Source organism: Solanum dulcamara, chromosome 8 (genome assembly GCF_947179165.1).
Source record: "Solanum dulcamara chromosome 8, daSolDulc1.2, whole genome shotgun sequence".
Lineage (NCBI taxonomy): Eukaryota > Viridiplantae > Streptophyta > Magnoliopsida > Solanales > Solanaceae > Solanum > Solanum dulcamara.
Genome location: NC_077244.1, coordinates 9,356,325 through 9,377,595, shown reverse-complemented (window position 1 = coordinate 9,377,595; position 21,271 = coordinate 9,356,325).

The following is a 21,271-nucleotide window of genomic DNA, read 5'->3' as shown; positions in this document are numbered from 1 at the left end:
TTCTGCTGCCCCAAATTGGGATTTTATGTTATTAAACACCATTATATCATCATGGTATACCCTGAATAATTAATTTATGGAACGAAATCGAAGAACCCACCTTCTAAGGCCCAAACAGTAGCTCCCTCATTTGCCCCCCTAGCATTTTCCTCTTCTTCTTTCACACTCTTCTAGGTGTAAAACTGAAGAAATAATTTTGTAGACATCGTAAGATACATATAGAAATCTCCACATGCTTGAGGAACACCATAGATAATTAATTCATGGAGGAAAATTGAAGAACTTACCTTTAATTCTTCAGAACCATGGCTGCCTTTCTTTTTGCTCTTCACGTTTTTTCCTCTTCTTTGACGGTTGTTTTTGGATAAGAAAATGAGACCTTAGTCACAATACATGTTTATATATATTGCCTTAGGGGGTGACACATGTCAGCTCCTAAGGGTGACACGTGTCAGCTCCTAAGGGTGACACGTGTCTAGCCCCCATTGGGTCAACACATACATGCTGCCAATTAGGAGCTGCCACATGGTTGTGGGGTCTACCTCCCCCAAGAATATGGGTCACCTACTTGAACCCAAGCAGGTGGCTCACCTTCCTGCTTGAGGTGTTGCCACATGTCACATTCTTAGGTTACCACATGTCATTTTTGTTTTCTTTCCTGTGGGTTCATAATATCGTCTTGTTTTAAGAACCCATGTAATCCTTGCTACGTAAGATTGGTATGTACTCAAGTGGTTTAAGTATGCAAGACCTCTAAGTTGGTAGCTTACGTAGGTAAATTGAGTCCTACAACTCGTTACTTGGCGTCCAACTTCTTCTAGATTCTTACAACCCTATTTCCAACCTTCCCTCTCATGGGTTATCGCATTCTTCTTTCCTTAGAGTTGTTTGATGTGTGTGGACAGTAGGGTCTCATGGCCACTTTCAAGAAGGTTAGGAACACATTCCAAGGTTCAGAAGTATGGGGTGTAACATCTAAGTGCCGGCTAATCCTAGGGTACCCTTCCAGGGTGTGACAAACTTGGTATTAGAGCACAGAGTTTAGGAGTCCTAATGAGTCGATAAAGCCATGTCTAGTAGAGTCTTGCTTATGGGTGTGTTGTGCACCACACTTATAATCGGAGGCTATAGGACATTAGAAATTATTTTACTTCTTTATATTATGAGTTTGTGCGATAGAGTTTAACCCTATGAAAGTTCACTTATAATTCCTGCGTTCATGTTTTGACTTCAGATCATGTCTCCAAGAAGAGATGCGGGATGAGCTAGGGGCAGATAACTCCCACCTAGGCAAAATGTTAACCAATTTGGATATTAAGTTCTTGAGGTACAAGAAAACTCAACTGTGCCTACAGAGTAGCCACCACAGGTTGACATCACAAATGCTGAGCTTTGCCAGGCCATTCAAACTTTCGCTCAAGCAGTAAAAGTGTCAGTTTCTAGGAAGGGAGCAGGTATATAGGATGCTCCAAACACATTAATGTCCATGAATTTCTGAGAATAAACCCACATAAGTTCACAGGGTCTACACCCAATGAGGACCCATAGAATTTCATTGAGGAGCTATAAAAAGTATTTTAGGTGATGCATATGGCCAATGTTGATAAAGTTGAGTTGGCTGCCTACCAGCTCAGGGGTGTGGCCAGACTATGGTTTGATCAGTAGAGAAAGAATAGAGTAGAGGATGCACTAGTGCTGACTTGGGTAATATTTAAGGAGGCTTTCTTGGGCCATTTCTTCTTGACAGATCTGAGAGAGGCTAAGGTCAGAGAATTCTTGAATTTGAAACAACACTTTATGACTATACAGGAGTGCAGTCTCAAGTTAACGCAATTGTCCCACTATGGTCCATAGATGGTTACTGATATGATGAGTAGGATGAGTTTGTATGTGGCTGGACTGGGTCATTCAACAAAAAAAAGAGGGAAGGGGAGCGATGCTAGTTAGAGACATAGATATTTATAGGTTAATGACTAATGTTCAGCAGATAGAGAAAGAAAATCTTTAGCACGTGGAGGAATTTAGGAACAAGAGGGATAAGACATCCATCCATAAGGGTGGTAAGCAAGGGAATGGGAATGGGATCCATTTTCAGACAGGCCATCTGGGCCAGCTCCCTCATCTGCTAGTTTGCCTGCACCTAGGATCAGAAATGAATAGGTGACCCAAAATTTTAGAGACTAAGGTTCCAAGTCACAAGATAGAGTGGCTCAAGGATCTAGAGGTAAGCTACCAAGTGGCAAGTATAGCAAATTACACATGGGAGAAAGTCATAGAGGAGGGGATGGGTTGTATAAGTCTAGCCAAGTAGGTCACTTTTAGAGAGACTGTCTGAGGTGGGCCAGCAATGCCCAATCTTCTGCACCAACACCACCAATTCGAGGGAACTAGAGGGGTGTTACTTTTGGTACAAGTGGGAGTTCAAACTGTTTGTATGCCATGGGTAGTCACCAAGATCAGGAGAACTCACCAGATGTTATCACTAGTATGATTCAAGTATTTGTAATGATTGTTATGTTTTGATGGATCTAGATGCCACTTTGTCATTTGTAACTCCCTATGTGGCTAGTAGATTTGATAGAATCCTGAGTGTCTTCTTGAACCTTTCAGTATGTCTACTCATGTTGGTGAGTCTTCTTAGTTGAGAGGGTCTATAGAGATTGTGCTATATCAATCTATCACAAGGATACCATAGCTGACTTAGTTGAGTTGGACATTATTGATTTTAAGGTGATTCTTGGCATGGATTGGCTTTACACTTGTTAAGCCTCCATTAATTATAGAAATTGGATTGTTATGTTCAAATTCTCGAATAAGCCTATCATAGAATGGAAGGTAGTCCTGCTGTGCCTAAGGGTACATTTTTTTCCTATCTTAGGGCCAGAAAGATGATCTCTAAAGGGTGTATTTATCACATTGTAGAGTTAAGGATAGTAGTATTGAGTTATCTACTATTGAGTCAGTTCTAATTATGAATGAATTTACTGAAGTATTTCTTAAGGATCGGCTTGGAGTCCCTTCTAATAAGGAGATTGACTTTGGGATCGATGTTCTTCCTGATACTCAGTCTATATCTATTCCTCCTTATAGAATGACTCCTACTGAGTTGAAAGAATTGAAAGACCAATTGAAATATTTGCTAGATAAGGGTTTCATTAGGCCTAGTGTCTCACCTTAGGGCATTTCTATCTTATTCATGCAAAATAAAGAATGATCTCTTAGAATGTGTATTGATTACCGGTAATTGAACAAGGTCACAGTAAAGAACAAGTATCCTCTTCCCAGGATAGATGATTTGTTTGACCAACTTCAGGGTGCTCTTGTTTTTTAAAGATAGACCTCAGATCAGGTTACCATCAGCTAAAAGTAAAAGAATGTGATATCCCAAAAATAGCCTTTTGGACCCGTTATGACTATTTTGAATACTTGTTCATGTCCTTTTAGTTGACTTATGCACCTGAAGACTCTATGGATCTCATGAATTGGGTGTTCAAGTTGTATCTTGATATGTTCGTGATTGTCTTTATTGATGATATTCTGGTCTACTCCAATAATGAGGAATAGCATGCTTATTACCTTAGAGTTGTCATCCAGACTCTAAAATACAAGTAATTGTATGCAAAGTTCTCCAAATATGAATTCTGGCTTGCATCAGTGGCTTTTCTAGGCCAAATTATATTTGGAGATTGTATTCGGGTTGATACCCAGAAGATTGAGGCAGTGAAGAATTGGCCTAGACCCACATCCCCAATTAATCTAAGAAATTTCTTAGGTATGGAATACTATTATTGAAGGTTTGTAGAGGGACTCTCATCCATTTCATCTCTATTGACTAAGCTGACCCAAAAGAAGGCTAAGTTCCAATGGTCTGATGCTTGTGACAAGAGTTTCCAGAAATTGAAGACCAAATTGACCACCGCTCCTGTTTTGACTTTGCCTAATGGAACAGACAGTTTTCTAATCAATTGTGATGCATCTAGAGTCGATTTGGAATGTGTGTTGATGCAGAGGAGAAAATGATAGCTAATGCATCTATACAACTCAAGAAATAAGAGAGAAATTACCCAATGCATGACCTTGAACTGGCAGCTATGGTATTTGCTCTTAAAATTTAGCACCATTATTTGTATGGAGTGCATGTTGATGTGTTCACCAATTATAAAAGCCTGCAATATGTCTTCAGTCAGAAACAACTCAATTTGAGGCAGAGGAGATTCCTAGAGTTGCTCAAGGATTATAACATGAGCATTCTCTATCATCCAGGTAAAGCTAATGTTGTTGCGAATGCTCTTAGCAGGTTGTCTATGAGTAGAATTACCCATATAGAAGAGGTAAAGAAAGCATTGGCTAAATAGGGTCATAGATTGGCTCGAATGAGAGTTCATCTTGAGGAGAATAATGAAAGTGGAATTAATATTCTGAATGGATATGCATCATCCCTTGTGCAGGTGAAAGAGAGGCAAGACCGAGATCCTATCCTCCTATAGTTGAAAGAAGTTGTTCATAAACAGAAAGTGGAGATTTTTTCCAAAGAAGGAGATGGTGTTTTGAGGTACCAAAATAGATTGTGTATCCCAAATATTGATTATGTCTGATAAAGGATTATGGTTGAAGCTCGTAGTTCTAGATACTCTATTCATCCTGGTTCTACAAAGATTTACCATGACATGCAATAAGCCTTTTGGTGGAGGGGAATAAAGAGAGATATTGTTGAATTTGTTTCCAAGTGCCCCAATTGTCAACAGGTTAAAGTTGAGCATCAAAGGTCATGTGGTTTAGCTTAGAATATAGAGTTCTGGAGTGGAAGTGGGAGATGATCAATATAGATTTCATTATAGGTTTGCTGAGGTCCCATAAGCAACATGATTCAATTTGGGTAATTTTGGATAGGATGACTAATTTAGCCCACTTCTTGGCAGTTAAGACTACTGACACCATAGAGGACTACGCAAGATTGTACATCTAGGAGATTTTTAGATTACACGGGGTTCCCTTATCTATTATCTCAGATAGAGGAGCCCAATTCACCTCTAAATTTTGGAGGTCTTTTTATAAAGGATTGGGTTCAAAGGTGAATCTTAGTACAACCTTTTATCCTTAGACAGATGGGCAGGCAGACCATTCAGACATTAGAGGATATATTGAGGGCATGTTTACTTGACTTCAAAGGTAATTGGGATGACCACTTACCTCTCATTGAGTTTGCATATAACAACATCTATCATGCAAGTATTAGATGGATCCCTATAAAGCTTTGTTTGGGAGGAGATCTAGATCACCAATTGGATGGTTTAAAGTTGGTGAAAGTGAGTTAATTAGGCTTGATCTTGTTCACCAAGCTATGGAGAAGGAGAAGGTTATTTGAAAAAGGTTGAAGACAATCCAAAGCTGGTAGAAGTCATAGACGGATGTTAGAAGGAGAGACTTAGAGTTTGAGATGAATAATTAGGTGTACCTGAAAGTGTCACCTGTAAAGGGTGTAATGAGGTTTGGTAAGAAGGGAAAGCTTAGTCTTCCAATACATTAGTCCTTGCTATATTGTGAAGATGATTGGAAATATCACTTATGAGTTGGAGTTATCTTCTGAGTTAGCTGCTATTTATCCAGTATTTCACATCTCGATGTTGAAAAGAGTTTGGGAGACCCGTTATTGGTAGTCCCAATTGATAGTATTGGAGTTAAATATAGTCTATCCTATGAAGAAATTTTGATTCAAATTCTTGATCATCAGGTTCGCAAATTGAGAACCAAACAGATTGCCTCAGTCAAAGTTCTGTGGAGAAATCAATTTGTTAAGGAAGCCACGTGGGAAGCTGAGGATGATATAAAAGCTAAATACCTGCATCTATTCATTTCTAATGATAAGAATGATGAAGGTAATGTTATTATTCTTGACCTAAACTGATTTGTCTATTATTGAATCTGAATAGTTGATTGTCTAGATTGTTTGATTTGATTGATTGGCTGATTTGATTGAGACTTTATTGTTATTCATGCCTCGAGTCCAGCTTTAGTTGCTCTTCATTCGAGGATGAATGATTCCAAGGGAGAGATAATGTCACACTCGATAAAATTACTAGAATACCCCTAGATGAAAGAACGCTTGCACAATGCATCATTCTTAACGTTTTTAGCCAATCCAAGGCTGTTATATCGATCAGGGAGAAAATCATGTGGGGAAATGGTCTCGATTGAATTTTAGGCCAACTGAATCAAAAGATAATTTTATTGGGCAAAATACAATCCCAGAGAAGTGTGTGCCAAGTCCATATCACGTACTTAGCCAATATTGGTTCAAAAATCACCGTTGAAAATTTTCAGAAAAATATAAACTATGAGGGAACCAGTCTGCATGGCCCACTTGTTCCCCCACAGGCTAATTTTTTTGCCCATTTTTAATTTTAAGGAGGGGCATTTTGGTCTTTTCTCCACCCTTTCTATTCTTAATCCATGACATATTTAGGTTTTTTTTGGCCTTAAAAGACCTTTTAAACACTCGTAAGTCTACTTTACGCATTCTAACTAAAGACCTAGGGCTAAGGAGTCGAGAAAATGCTAGGGTTCAAGAGATTGAAGCGAGTTCTTGCCAAATTGATTGTCTTGTACTCATCTCAGGTATGTAAGGCTAAACTAAAGCATGGATATTGTTCTTCCATGTACCCCATGATTGTGATAGGTTTATTTGTGAATGAATAGAGTCCCCATGATCGTGTTTCTTGAAAATTTTCCTTAAACTTAGCATAATTTTTATATAATATTTTGTAATTGATATTTTGTATGAACTTGTTCTTGAAAAAATGATTTTGACTATTTACTCTATAAGCCCCCATGATATTTTGACTAATATTAGATGAATATGATTAAGGATTGAGTTTAAAGCCTTGAACTTGTGAAAGTATGATTGGGATTGGGATTTGAGCATGATGATAGTCTTTACGTCTTCATTATTGAACTCATTTGAATGATTTCAACTAAAAAATTTCATAAATAATTGTCCCAATTACTCACAAATGAATGATTTGGAAATAATTGGAAGATTGATTATCCAAAATGATTGATTCGATAGAACTGATTAACTGATAAAAATTCATATGAGACATGTTGATTAGTTTGATTGGGAGATTGATTGTCCGAAAGGACTAATTGGATAGAACCGATGAATTTCTAAAATTCCATATGAGATTTGTTCATTGGTTGATAAGGATTGATTGTCTTATGAGCAATGACTCTTGGGAGGAGTATCGAACACCGAATTGGGTAAGAGTAAGAAGTAACTTAAACCCAATAACTACGTAGCCAGTGTAGGAGAGGATTTAACTGCTAAAGTTGGATATTTTCCTTTATTTTAATGTCCTAAAAAGATAGGACTTGATTATTTGATTGGATGATTCTTCGTTTACCCTAGAAAAGTTCTGGATGGTTGTGGCAACAACAATGGGCTTGTTGTACGATCACTGGCTCATAAATAATTGTTGTTGGATAAGAGAAACTCCCATATATGTCTTGATAGTACTCTAATTTGATTGGATTGGATTGGATTGTATATGATTGGTCTCTATCTAAACCTTACTCATGCTTTAGACTTATGACATCCTTATTGAATTCCTTATCTTTCTGATTGTGATATCTGAGATGGTATTATTCTACCTTATGCATGTTTTATTCTGCCATATTACATACTCATACATTTCACGTACTAATGTCCATTTAGGTTCGCATCCTTAAGTTGTAGAGACAGGTACTAGGGATTATCAACAGGCGTATCGTTGAGGATCTATTCGTACTCAATTGATTAGTAACTCCTCCCCACTGATGGAGAGTTGATTGAATGATTGTGTGAAAAGGCCAAATGGTTCTCTTTGGGACTAGAAATTGTCTCTAAGTGTCGGCCACACCTAGGGTACCCTCTCGGGGTGTGACACTTGCTATAAGATTTGATGTGTGCACCAAAACTTTGTTAGAGCCTTTTTCATTTTATACTCCCATTGGTGATTCGGTGTTAGCTAAGAGAGTTTATAGAAATTGGCCCATGTTGGTTTTGCATAAAGTTATTCCTTGTGATCTTATTGAACTTGACATGACCGATTTTGACATTATTCTTGGTATGGATTGGTTACATGCCTCGTATTTATATATTTATTGTAGAACCCATAAGGTCAAGTTTTAATTTTCTAATGAGCTGATTCTTGACTGGAAGGGTAATGATTTAATGATTAAGAGTCGATTCATCTCATGTCTTATGGCCAGAAAAATGATTTCCAAAGGATGCATCTATCATATAGTGTGGGTTAGGGATGTTGATTTTGAAACTCCCACTCTTCATTCGGTCTCCATTGTAAATGAGTTTCCTGATGTGCTTTCCAATTATTTGCCCGATGTTCCTCCCGAAAGGGAAATTGACTTTAGCATAGATCTTCTTCCTAATACACAACTTATTTCTATTGTTCTTTGTTGTATGGCTCCAGTAGAACTTAAGGAATTGAAAAAGTAATTGAAGGATTTGTTAGATAAGGGTTTCATAAGGCCTAGTATTTCACCATGGGATGCTCCCATATTTTTTGTTAGGAAGAAGGATGGGTCACTCCGAATGTGTATAGATTACCAGTAATTGAATAAGTTCATCATAAAGAACAAGTATCCAATTCTGAGGATAGATGATTTGTTTCACCATTTGCAAGGGGTAAGTTACTTCTCAAATATTGATCGCCATTCCGGCTATCATCAACTAATAGTAACGGAGTGTGATATTCTCAAGATGGCATTTCAAATAAGGTATGGTCATTTTGAATTCTTAGTCATGTCATTTTGATTGAATAGTGCTCCCACTATCCTCATGGATTTGATAAATCTCATTTTCAAGCCATACTTGGACATGTTTGTGGTGGTTTTCATTGATGACAGCTTGATTTACTCTCGAAATAAGGAGGATAATATGGATCACTTAAGGATTGTGTTGCAAACATTAATAGATAAGAAAATATTTGCCAAGTTTAGTAAGTGCAAATTTTGGCTAAGGAAAGTTGCATTTCTTGGCCATGTGATGTCCGATGATGGGATTAAGGTTGATCCAAAAGAAAATAGAGCCGGTGAAGAATTGGCCTAGACCATTGTTGCCTTTAAATATTAGGAGCTTTTTGGGCTTAGCCGGATTTGGGCTTGTACTTGAACCATAAAATATGTGTAGTACTTAGTCCATTCTGCACCACAATTCTTGGACTCGTTCTTGGGCTTTTTTTTCCATGATAAGCATCTTCTTGAGTTTTCATTGAAGTCCAACAATCTTGGCTTGCAACTCCTTATCTTGAGACCTTGATGAGTGTATTCTCAGGGCTTATATAACATCATCCTTGTCCAAGGAGCTCATCCCCCTCTTCTTGAAAAGAATCTGTCCTCGAATTTGACCCTTCATCAAACTAGAACAAGTCAGCAACATTGAAAGTAGCACTTACTTGATACTCACCAAGCAAATCCACTTTGTAAGCATTGTCCCCAATTTGCTCGATAACTTTGAAGGGTCCATCCCCTCTAGGATGAAATTTAGACTTCCTTTTGGAAGGAAACCGTTCTTTGCCCATGTGAATCCAAACTAAGTCCCCAGGCTAAAAAATGATATGTTTTGCCTTTTGTTTCTTCTCAAGGCCACTTGTTTATTCTGCCTTTCAATGGCCAATTTAGTCTGCTCATGCATCTTCCTCATCATCTCCGCTTTCTTCTTTTCATCAAGATACTAGCAACATCATTAGTAGGCAATGACACTAATGGAGTGTCACAACCTAATTTCTTAGGCCATGACAACACCTGCTAACACCCACCAGTAGGTAAGCCTAACCCTTAATGCTTAAAATGGAACCAAAGGCAATGATTATCACGCGGAAGATGAATAAATAAAGTGGAAAATAAGTAATAATGGGAACAAAGAGAAAAAACTGAAGCAACACGAGAAACCATCCCAAGACCTAGCATCTGTCAGTAATCGACCATCTAAATCAAAATAAGAGCACAAGCCTTCTACAAATACATTAAGAGTACAAACAGTCTTCGAAAGCAAGTAAAGACTAGTCCTAATTTAGCATGGGTGGAAATCGACAACTCCGAACGCTAGGAGCATACCAAATTTCCAAATTAGAAGCTGCTACGCACCAGTCCAAATCAATCGCGATAACCCGTACTCTAATCTGCAGGGCAGAAGTGTAGTATGAGTACCAAATGAATGGTACTCAGTATGCATAGGCAGAATGAGCTACAAAGATAAATCAAGTATAATTCATAAGTAATCGGGGAAAATATAGCACAAGTAAACAATTAAGATCTAACACAAAGTGAAGTAGGAAATTAGAGTAAAGAGGTAGGATGTATATAACTATAGAAGACTGAGCCAATGAACGCACTTGCATGCGCAAGACACAACCTATTTACAGAAAGGAGCACTAAAGGAGCCAACTAAACAACGATGGAAACACTGTCTATTATAGCTAATCACATATTAATTAAGAACCAAACCAACTGAGTCTAATAGGAAAACCCCAACAACAACAACCTAGACTAAGACATCGTGCAACCCAATTACAAGTACAATAAGAGGTAAGAACAGGTAAAATCAGATAATAACTGATTGGACGCCCATACCCTTGGAAGGTACAAACAATAAGAAACATACCCCCATCTCCCATAAAATACGGTGACCACACTATACAACTATGCTGGTGATAGGAAATGCTAATGAATGTAAGTCTATAGAAAAAATTAGTGACATCATCGGTGGCTCTCAGAGATCAACAACAAGAAGTGTATCGACCCACACCAGCCTCTAGCCTGCCAGGTGGGACCCATGTAACTTCCTCATCCAGTTCAATGGTGCACTGGCCAAAGGAGCCCATAAGGGATGTGGGAAGTTCGTATACACTGGCTGGCTCAAACCACGTCTTACATAGATATAAGAATCTCCATAGTGGTATCGGAGAGCGAGTAACCAAGCCGATGTAGAAAGGGTGACGCCCCAATTAATCAAGTACAAGCTAAGGCATCCCAAATGCAGCCAATGTATAAAACGGAGACACCACATTGGATAATCAGTAAAACTGAGCGCATCCTCGATGCCTCTGAAACTATAAATATAAAAGAGCACGTCTTCGACTCCTGGTAGATCTCCAAACTATTATAACATATCCCAGGTGGTACGACCCCTTTAAATCTAATTTAAAATCAGTAAAAGTTTGAGGAATCCTTCTCAAAAATAGTAGATAAACACCAATACCTGGATCATACCACAGAACGAGTGAATATGTGCAATCAATGCAAGCATGCCATCACAAACATCCAAACAAGAAATACACAATACAAATAGTAACATCAAGCTAAATCACATTGTCAGGGCAAAAAGGGACTAACCTAGGATCCAGTCGCTCCTCGAGCATGGCCTCGGGCCAAATCAAAAGGTAATAGAAAAAGAGGCATCCTAAGCCTACCGCTAAACAAAAGTGAACAATCGAGACATGGCTCAAAATTAGTAGGGGAGAAATATCTCTAGGATCGACGCATTACCCCAAAATATGCCACCTCAGCTCCCAACGAGCACATCTAAGCTAAACCTATGGCTACAACAAGCCTAGAGGTCTCAGGCACTAGCATAAAGGGTATCCCATCCATGAAACTACGCCTAGCTAGGAGCAAAATAAACACTTGACAAAGAAGCTAAGGTTCAAACCTAACCTAAAGCCATCAATATTAGCCCTAAACAAGACAATAATGCTAAGTCAACACCACAACCAAGGGCCACAATATAATCTAAGGATATTATGGGACTATTCTAGCCTAAAGCTCACCTGGGAACAAGAAAACGGAATCGGATGAGGAGAAGGCTAATCTCAGCAAATACTCACCTAAGTCATATGTAAAATATACTAAACGATATCTAATAGAGTTTAGTAAAAAGGGGGAAATCGTAGCCTACCTCGAAGATGAACACGCGCACTCCAAGTCCATTTCTTTGTAGGTTTTTGCTCCAAAATGACTCAAAATGCCTCCACGCTATCAAAATGTTGATCATCTCATCAATACGAATATTTTGACACAAAAATTGCATTTTTTGGAGACGGACCCAAAATTGGGTCTAAAACAAAATTATGAGACCCGCGATGGGAATCTCAAAAATGACTCCTTGAAAAGGTGCATTTGAGCTTAAGGAACTTATGTTCCAATTACAACACATTTCATTGCTCAAAATCAAGAAAAATAGCCTATGCATAATTTTTACCATTAATGGAGAATTCAAGAAAGAGGGCACTATTGTAGGGACATAATTTATCTCAAATGACACTTCAACGGATGAAACTAATCACACCAAGATGTTCCTTGCAAAAAAAACCCTCATAACTTAGCCCCAAAAATCACTGAAAATGAAGTTAAAACGGCCACAAAATCGAATTTCAAATTTCATAGGAAATCTTGCTCGAAAATGAGAAGAACAGCGGATAAATTTGAGATTTTACCTCAGAGGAAACCCTCCCATCAAGATTCCGAGCCCAACAACGAATTTCTGGAAAAAATCTCTTGAAGATAGACTCTGGAATCGCCTGATTTGGACTTGAAAAGCTTAAGAAATCGAGGTTCAAATTGAGAGAAAAGTTGAAAAAAATATGCACTGTGCACCATTTTCCGTTTTTTGCTATATTTAAAGACTAACGGACCCTCGAAATTCATTCAGAATCCAATAAAAATAAACCAGATATGCTACCCCACTAAATTCGACATTCCCAACACAATGGTGCATTTGAAATTCTCGGATGAGATAATTTTAATAAAAAATGGGTCCCATACCCAAGTACCATCTTAAGCCACATTCTACAACGCGCGTCGATATTAGACTGGAAGCCTCAGAAAGCGAATGAAGGGTCGTTCTAGACCAAACTCGACATTCCAGAACTAACCGCATTGTCATAATTCTTTTTCGAGTGCATTTTCCAAGAATGTTGACCAAAATCAACCATAAGCTAACTTTCAAAGTCAAAAGTGCCAAATAGCCTCAAACTCAAATCGATTGCCTCGATACTCATGCCAATAATGATACTAGCCTAATTTTGTCATTCCTGAGCTGATGGAATCATCAAAATTTGAATTCAAGGTCTTCTTGACCCAGAACTCAAAAAGTCGCAACTAAATCAATGTAGGCCCTCAAAATACCTGAACGAGCATGAAATCTCTAAAAATTCAACCAACAGTTCTTGTAGACCAAAACCATCCCCCAAATCCAACGGAGTCATCGAAATTTGATTTCGATGATTAGAACTTCAAAAGTTGACAAAGTCAATCCTTGGCCTAAAATTTCTCAAATTCCCAACTCAAGATCTCAAATCTTCGTTACAACATCAAATTTGATTCTGTAAACTCTCCTAGACCAATTTCCACATTCTAGAGCTGTTAGAATCGACAGAATTCTGATCTGAGATCCGTAGCTTTGGTTGGCCCCAGATACCACTTTTGAACATTTAAAACCTTTTAAACTCAAAACTTTTGAAAACTCATCTTTTTCATAGAATACCCCAAAACCCACACCCGGTACCAATAAAAATTATACAGGGTAATTATAGAGAGGGATAAAATGGTCCTTTCACAAAAATTACCAAAAATGACTTTTAGGGTCATTATAGGGAGTAAGACAGTAAAAACCATAAACAACTTCAAAAGGAGAATACCAATAGAAGAATGAATAGTTCTATTAGAAGAAAATTCTACCAAAGGAAAGTGATCCTCCCAATAAGTTAATTTACCTTTCAAAATAGCCTTCAACATGTTACCTAAAGTTCTATGCACCACCTCAGTTTGCCTATTAATTTGTGGGTGACAAAAAGTAGAAAAACAACAATTTTGTCCCTAACCTTCCCCAAAGAACACACCAAAAATGGCTTAAAAACTTAACATCCCTATCACTAACAATAATTCTAGATATGCTATGTAATTTCATAACCTCTTTAACAAATAAATAAGCCACATGAGAAGCATCATTAGTTTTCAAGCATGGAATTAAACAAGCCATTTTGGGGAATCTATCCACCATAACAAAGACACTATCCTTCCCATACTTTGTTTTTGGTAAACCTAAGACAATATCCATAGAGATATGTATCCAAGGTAAAATTGGAATAGGCAAGGAAGTATATAAGACATGTGGTAAAACCCTAGATTTAGCAAGTTTACATTCTAAACATTGTGCACAAAATTTTTCTACATCCTTCCACATGGTATCCCAAAAGAAATATTTAGCAAGTATATCTAAGGTTTTTGACACTCTAAAGTATCCCATAAGATCCCCACCATGTGCCACTCTTACAAAAACATCACACAATGAACATATTGGCATAGACAATTTATTTTCCTTGGAAAGGAACCCATTATGCAGAGTGAACATCAAAGAGTCCCATCAAACATGCAATATAAGAAACCCCAAAGTTTGAATCATTAGCATACAAAGTTTCAATGTGATCAAATCCCATCAAATTAGAAGTAAGATTATAAATAAGAACGTACCTTTGTGACAATGCGTCAGTCACCACGTTATTCTTACCTTGTTTCTATAAAATCACATAAGGAAACGTCTCAATGAACTATGCCCACTTGGAATGTCATTTACTTAACTTACCTTGGATTTTCAAGTATCTCAATGATTCATGGTCAGTCTTTATTACAAACTCACGTGGCCACAAATAATATTGCCAAGTAGACAAAGCCTTTACCAAGGCGTACAATTCATGATCATAAGTAGAACAATTCAATGTAGCAATACTCAATTTCTCACTAAAATATGCAATAGGCTTACAATCTTGCATTAAAACAACCCCTATACCTTTTCCACTAGCATCACATTCATCTTCAAAAGATTTGGAAAAAATAGGTAATTGTAACAAAGGAGCGAAACACAACTTATCTTTCCAGATATTAAATGCATGCTCTTGATCTTTTCCCCAATTAAACACCTTATCCTTTTTAATGACTTCTTTTAATGGCGCATCAACTGTGCAAAAATCCCTCAAAAATCTCCTATAAAAGCTAGCAAGTCCATGAAAACTCCTAACTTAAGTCACACTCTTAAGGATAGGCCATATCTTCATCAACTTCAACATCGTACGAGCTAACAAAAAAACCAAGAAAGATGACTTTATCAACACAAAATGTGTACTTTCTTTACCTCTTCTATATGGGTAATTCTACTCATAGACAACCTGCTAAGAGCATTCGCAACAACATTAGCTTTACCTGGATGATCGAGAATGCTCATGTTATAATCCTTGAGCAACTCTAGGAATCTCCTCTGCCTCAAATTGAGTTGTTTCTGACTGAAGACATATTGCAGGCTTTTATAATTGGTGAACACATCAACATGCACTCCATACAAATAATGGTGCTAAATTTTAAGAGCAAATACCATAGCTGCCAGTTCAAGGTCATGCATTGGGTAATTTCTCTCTTATTTCTTGAGTTGTATAGATGCATTAGCTATCATTTTCTCCTCTGCATCAACACACATTCCAAATCGACTCTAGATGCATCACAATTGATTAGAAAACTGTCTGTTCCATTAGGCAAAGTCAAAACAGGAGCGGTGGTCAATTTGGTCTTCAATTTCTGGAAACTCTTGTCACAAGCATCAGACCATTGGAACTTAGCCTTCTTTTGGGTCAGCTTAGTCAATAGAGATGAAATGGATGAGAGTCCCTCTACAAACCTTCAATAATAGTATTCCATACCTAAGAAATTTCTTAGATTAATTGGGGATGTGGGTCTAGGCCAATTCTTCACTGCCTCAATCTTCTGGGTATCAACCCGAATACAATCTCCAAATATAATTTGGCCTAGAAAAGCCACTGATGCAAGCCAGAATTCATATTTGGAGAACTTTGCATACAATTACTTGTATTTTAGAGTCAGGATGACAACTCTAAGGTAATAAGCATGCTATTCCTCATTATTGGAGTAGACCAGAATATCATCAATAAAGACAATCACGAACATATCAAGATACAACTTGAACACCCAATTCATGAGATCCATAGAGTCTTCAGGTGCATAAGTCAACTAAAAGGACATGAACAAGTATTCAAAATAGTCATAACGGGTCCAAAAGGCTATTTTTGGGATATCACATTCTTTTACTTTTAGCTGATGGTAACCTGATCTGAGGTCTATCTTTAAAAAACAAGAGCACCCTGAAGTTGGTCAAACAAATCATCTATCCTGGGAAGAGGATACTTGTTCTTTACTGTGACCTTGTTCAATTACCGGTAATCAATACACATTCTAAGAGATCATTCTTTATTTTGCATGAATAAGATAGAAACGCCCTAAGGTGAGACACTAGGCCTAATGAAACCCTTATCTAGCAAATATTTCAATTGGTCTTTCAATTCTTTCAACTCAGTAGGAGTCATTCTATAAGGAGGAATAGATATAGACTGAGTATCAGGAAGAACATCGATCCCAAAGTCAATCTCCTTATTAGAAGGGACTCCAAGCCGATCCTTAAGAAATACTTCAGTAAATTCATTCATAATTAGAACTGACTCAATAGTAGATAACTCAATACTACTATCCTTAACTCTACAATGTGATAAATACACCCTTTAGAGATCATCTTTCTGGCCCTAAGATAGGAAAAAAATGTACCCTTAGGCACATCAGGACTACCTTCCATTCTATGATAGGCTTATTCGAGAATTTGAACATAACAATCCAATTTCTATAATTAATGGAGGCTTAACAAGTGTAAAGCCAATCCATGCCAAGAATCACATTAAAATCAATAATGTCCAACTCAACTAAGTCAGCTATGGTATCCTTGTGATAGATTGATATAGCACAATCTCTATAGACCCTCTCAACTAAGAAGACTCACCAACATGAGTAGACATACTGAAAGGTTCAAGAAGACACTCAGGATTCTATCAAATCTACTAGCCACATAGGGAGTTACAAATGACAAAGTGGCATCTAGATCCATCAAAACATAAAAATCATTACAAATACTTGAATCATACTAGTGATAACATCTGGTGAGTTCTCCTGATCTTGGTGACTACCCATGGCATACAAACAGTTTGAACTCCCACTTGTACCAAAAGTAACACCCCTCTAGTTCCCTAGAATTGGTGGTGTTGGTGCAGAAGATTGGGCATTGCTGGCCCACCTCAGACAGTCTCTCTAAAAGTGACCTACTTGGCTAGACTTATACAACCCATCCCCTCCTCTATGACTTTCTCCCATGTGTAATTTGCAATACTTGCCACTTGGTAGCTTACCTCTAGATCCTTGAGCCACTCTATCTTGTGACTTGGAACCTTAGTCTCTAAAATTTTGGGTCACCTATTCATTTCTGATCCTAGGTGCAGGCAAACTAGCAGATGAGGGAGCTGGCCCAGATGGCCTGTCTGAAAATGGATCCCATTCCCATTCCCTTGCTTACCACCCTTATGGATGGATGTCTTATCCCTCTTGTTCCTAAATTCCTCCACGTGCTAAAGATTTTCTTTCTCTATCTGCTGAACATTAGTCATTAACCTATAAATATCTATGTCTCCAACTAGCATCGCTCCCCTTCCCTCTTTTTTTTGTTGAATGACCCAGTCCAGCCACATACAAACTCATCCTACTCATCATATCAGTAACCATCTATGGACCATAGTGGGACAATTGCGTTAACTTGAGACTGCACTCCTGTATAGTCATAAAGTGTTGTTTCAAATTCAAGAATTCTCTGACCTTAGCCTCTCTCAGATCTGTCAAGAAGAAATGGCCCAAGAAAGCCTCCTTAAATATTACCCAAGTCAGCACTAGTGCATCCTCTACTCTATTCTTTCTCTACTGATCAAACCATAGTCTGGCCACACCCCTGAGCTGGTAGGCAGCCAACTCAACTTTATCAACATTGGCCATATGCATCACCTAAAATACTTTTTATAGCTCCTCAATGAAATTCTATGGGTCCTCATTGGGTGTAGACCCTGTGAACTTATGTGGGTTTATTCACAGAAATTCATGGACATTAATGTGTTTGGAGCATCCTATATACCTGCTCCCTTCCTAGAAACTGACACTTTTACTGCTTGAGCGAAAGTTTGAATGGCCTGGCAAAGCTCAGCATTTGTGATGTCAACCTGTGGTGGCTACTCTGTAGGCACAGTTGAGTTTTCTTGTACCTCAAGAACTTAATATCCAAATTGGTTAACATTTTGCCTAGGTGGGAGTTATCTGCCCCTAGCTCATCCCGCATCTCTTCTTGGAGACATGATCTGAAGTCAAAACATGAACGCAGGAATTATAAGTGAACTTTCATAGGGTTAAACTCTATCGCACAAACTCATAATATAAAGAAGTAAAATAATTTCTAATGTCCTATAGCCTCCGATTATAAGTGTGGTGCACAACACACCCATAAGCAAGACTCTACTAGACATGGCTTTATCGACTCATTAGGACTCCTAAACTCTGTGCTCTAATACCAAGTTTGTCACACCCTGGAAGGGTACCCTAGGATTAGCCGGCACTTAGATGTTACACCCCATACTTCTGAACCTTGGAATGTGTTCCTAACCTTCTTGAAAGTGGCCATGAGACCCTACTGTCCACATACATCAAACAACTCTAAGGAAAGAAGAATGCGATAACCCATGAGAGGGAAGGTTGGAAATAGGGTTGTAAGAATCTAGAAGAAGTTGGACGCCAAGTAACGAGTTGTAGGACTCAATTTACCTACGTAAGCTACCAACTTAGAGGTCTTGCATACTTAAACCACTTGAGTACATACCAATCTTACGTAGCAAGGATTACATGGGTTCTTAAAACAAGACGATATTATGAACCCACAGGAAAGAAAACAAAAATGACATGTGGTAACCTAAGAATGTGACATGTGGCAACACCTCAAGCAGGAAGGTGAGCCACCTGCTTGGGGTCAAGTAGGTGACCCATATTCTTGGGGGAGGTAGACCCCACAACCATGTGGCAGCTCCTAATTGGCAGCATGTATGTGTTGACCCAATGGGGGCTAGACACGTGTCACCCTTAGGAGCTGACACGTGTCACCCTTAGGAGCTGACATGTGTCACCCCCTAAGGCAATATATATAAACATGTATTGTGACTAAGGGCTCATTTTCTTATCCAAAAACAACCGTCAAAGAAGAGGAAAAAACGTGAAGAGCAAAAAGAAAGGCAGCCATGGTTCTGAAGAATTAAAGGTAAGTTCTTCAATTTTCCTCCATGAATTAATTATCTATGGTGTTCCTCAAGCATGTGGAGATTTCTATATGTATCTTACGATGTCTACAAAATTATTTCTTCAGTTTTACACCTAGAAGAGTGTGAAAGAAGAAGAGGAAAATGCTAGGGGGGCAAATGAGGGAGCTACTGTTTGGGCCTTAGAAGGTGGGTTCTTCGATTTCGTTTCATAAATTAATTATTCAGGGTATACCATGATGATATAATGGTGTTTAATAACATAAAATCCCAATTTGGGGCAGCAGAAAAGGGACACAAATAGTCTGCCCCATTTCAGCACATCAAGAAGTTTTCGAGATGCAGTTTCGGCGAGTTTTTGCCAATTTCGGGTAAGGTAAGGTTTCTTCTTTCAATTTAGAATTTATGGTGTTGTTATGGAGTGTTTTAAATGCCCTATAGGTGTCTGTAAATGTGAAAATGTCATAGAAATGCTTGACGTTCAAAACAAACTAAATTGGAGTCGCTATAGTTGAATTATCGTCGAAGTAAAGTGTTGTGCTTGTAGTTTACTTCTGCAGGTGTGTGGGGGTGTGTTGAAGGGACTAAAAGTGTTATAAATTAGGTATGATTTCTTCTGGTTTCAGCCACCCGACCCCTCATTTCGTATAATGAAAGGTGTTGCTAAATAAAGACTAGAAATCCTATTTTGGTATCATAATTTTCAGCAAGTGGTTTGGAGCTTGTGTTGTGTAATGTTGTCATGATTTATGTGTATATATGTTGCAAGGTGTTGTTTTTGGTTGTCTATAGTTATTAGGGATGTAATTAGAAATTCGTATAGGGCATATTATAGGGGAGGTGCTGCCCAATTTTCGTTAATGCCTTAACTAATTAAACAACTAGTCGAGGAGGCAAACAAGGAAATAGGTTCCGTGAGTATTAAGGTGCAACTGGAGGCGATGAAAGGTTTAAGGTTGTTGATACTCGCATTTCTTCCATGTTAAATAGGTTTTGAGGATGACGATGTGGACGTGATTAAGAGAAGTCCATATGAGGTATGTGAAGCTTTCTCTTGGCATGTTTTTCGCATAAGTACGTAAAGCTATCTTTCTTTCCTTTTGGCATATCTTGTCCTTAAGTGAATTGTTTGTGAAATGGGGGGATAATTCCATTCCCAGAACTCCAAGTACACCTCATAATCCTTTTTCGCTGCTTATTTTTGGAACTCCTACACGAATTGAGTATTACCTGTTAAGGCTTCTACGTGTTAAAAAGTAGTGGGTGGAAAGCTATCTCTCCTTTCTCTTAATATGTACTTGGTATGAAAATGAGATTATGATGCCATAGTTGTTCACCGATCCCCAGGATGGGCCGGGTACGAATTATGTACATGATGACCACACGAAGGGAAGTACAAACTAAATAGAGCTTGCTCTCTTTCTTTTTTGGCATGTCTTTGTTGTAAGTTAAGTATGATATGAGCTCTGGAGTAATTCCATTCTTAAGCATCTCCTATTGATTTCTGAATATCGAACTCCTATAATAGTTGAACTATTTCCTTGGAAACTTCTATATGTTTAAAAAGTACCAAATGTACAGGCTCCAAGTCTTAGAGACTATATGATAACAAGTGTTTCCGGTTCCATAAGCGACTTGGCCTTACGTTGGTACATGTTTAAGGTCCTCGAGCTTACAATTGATATAGACCATAATGGCATTTAGGGGACACTGAGATGACTACACTGCTACTCGATTCCTCAAGTAAAAACTTAACTTTCTTATTCTGTCGAGTCTCTGATAATGATTTAAATTTCATGTAGTTACTCAGTACTCTACTCGTGTATACTGTAGCACTTCTTCTCCGAGTCCTAGGCCGGTTATCAGATTCGTTCTCAATTCCACTGCATTATCCACCGCCCCTCACTAGAGGGCCAAGTTATGTATGTATATATATGATGATGTATTATAATAAGGTGGTGATGGCACTGGGTCTATGATAGTTTGATAGAGGTATCCACCGGATCCCTGATAGGGCCAGCTATATGGTATAATTTGAGCATGCATAC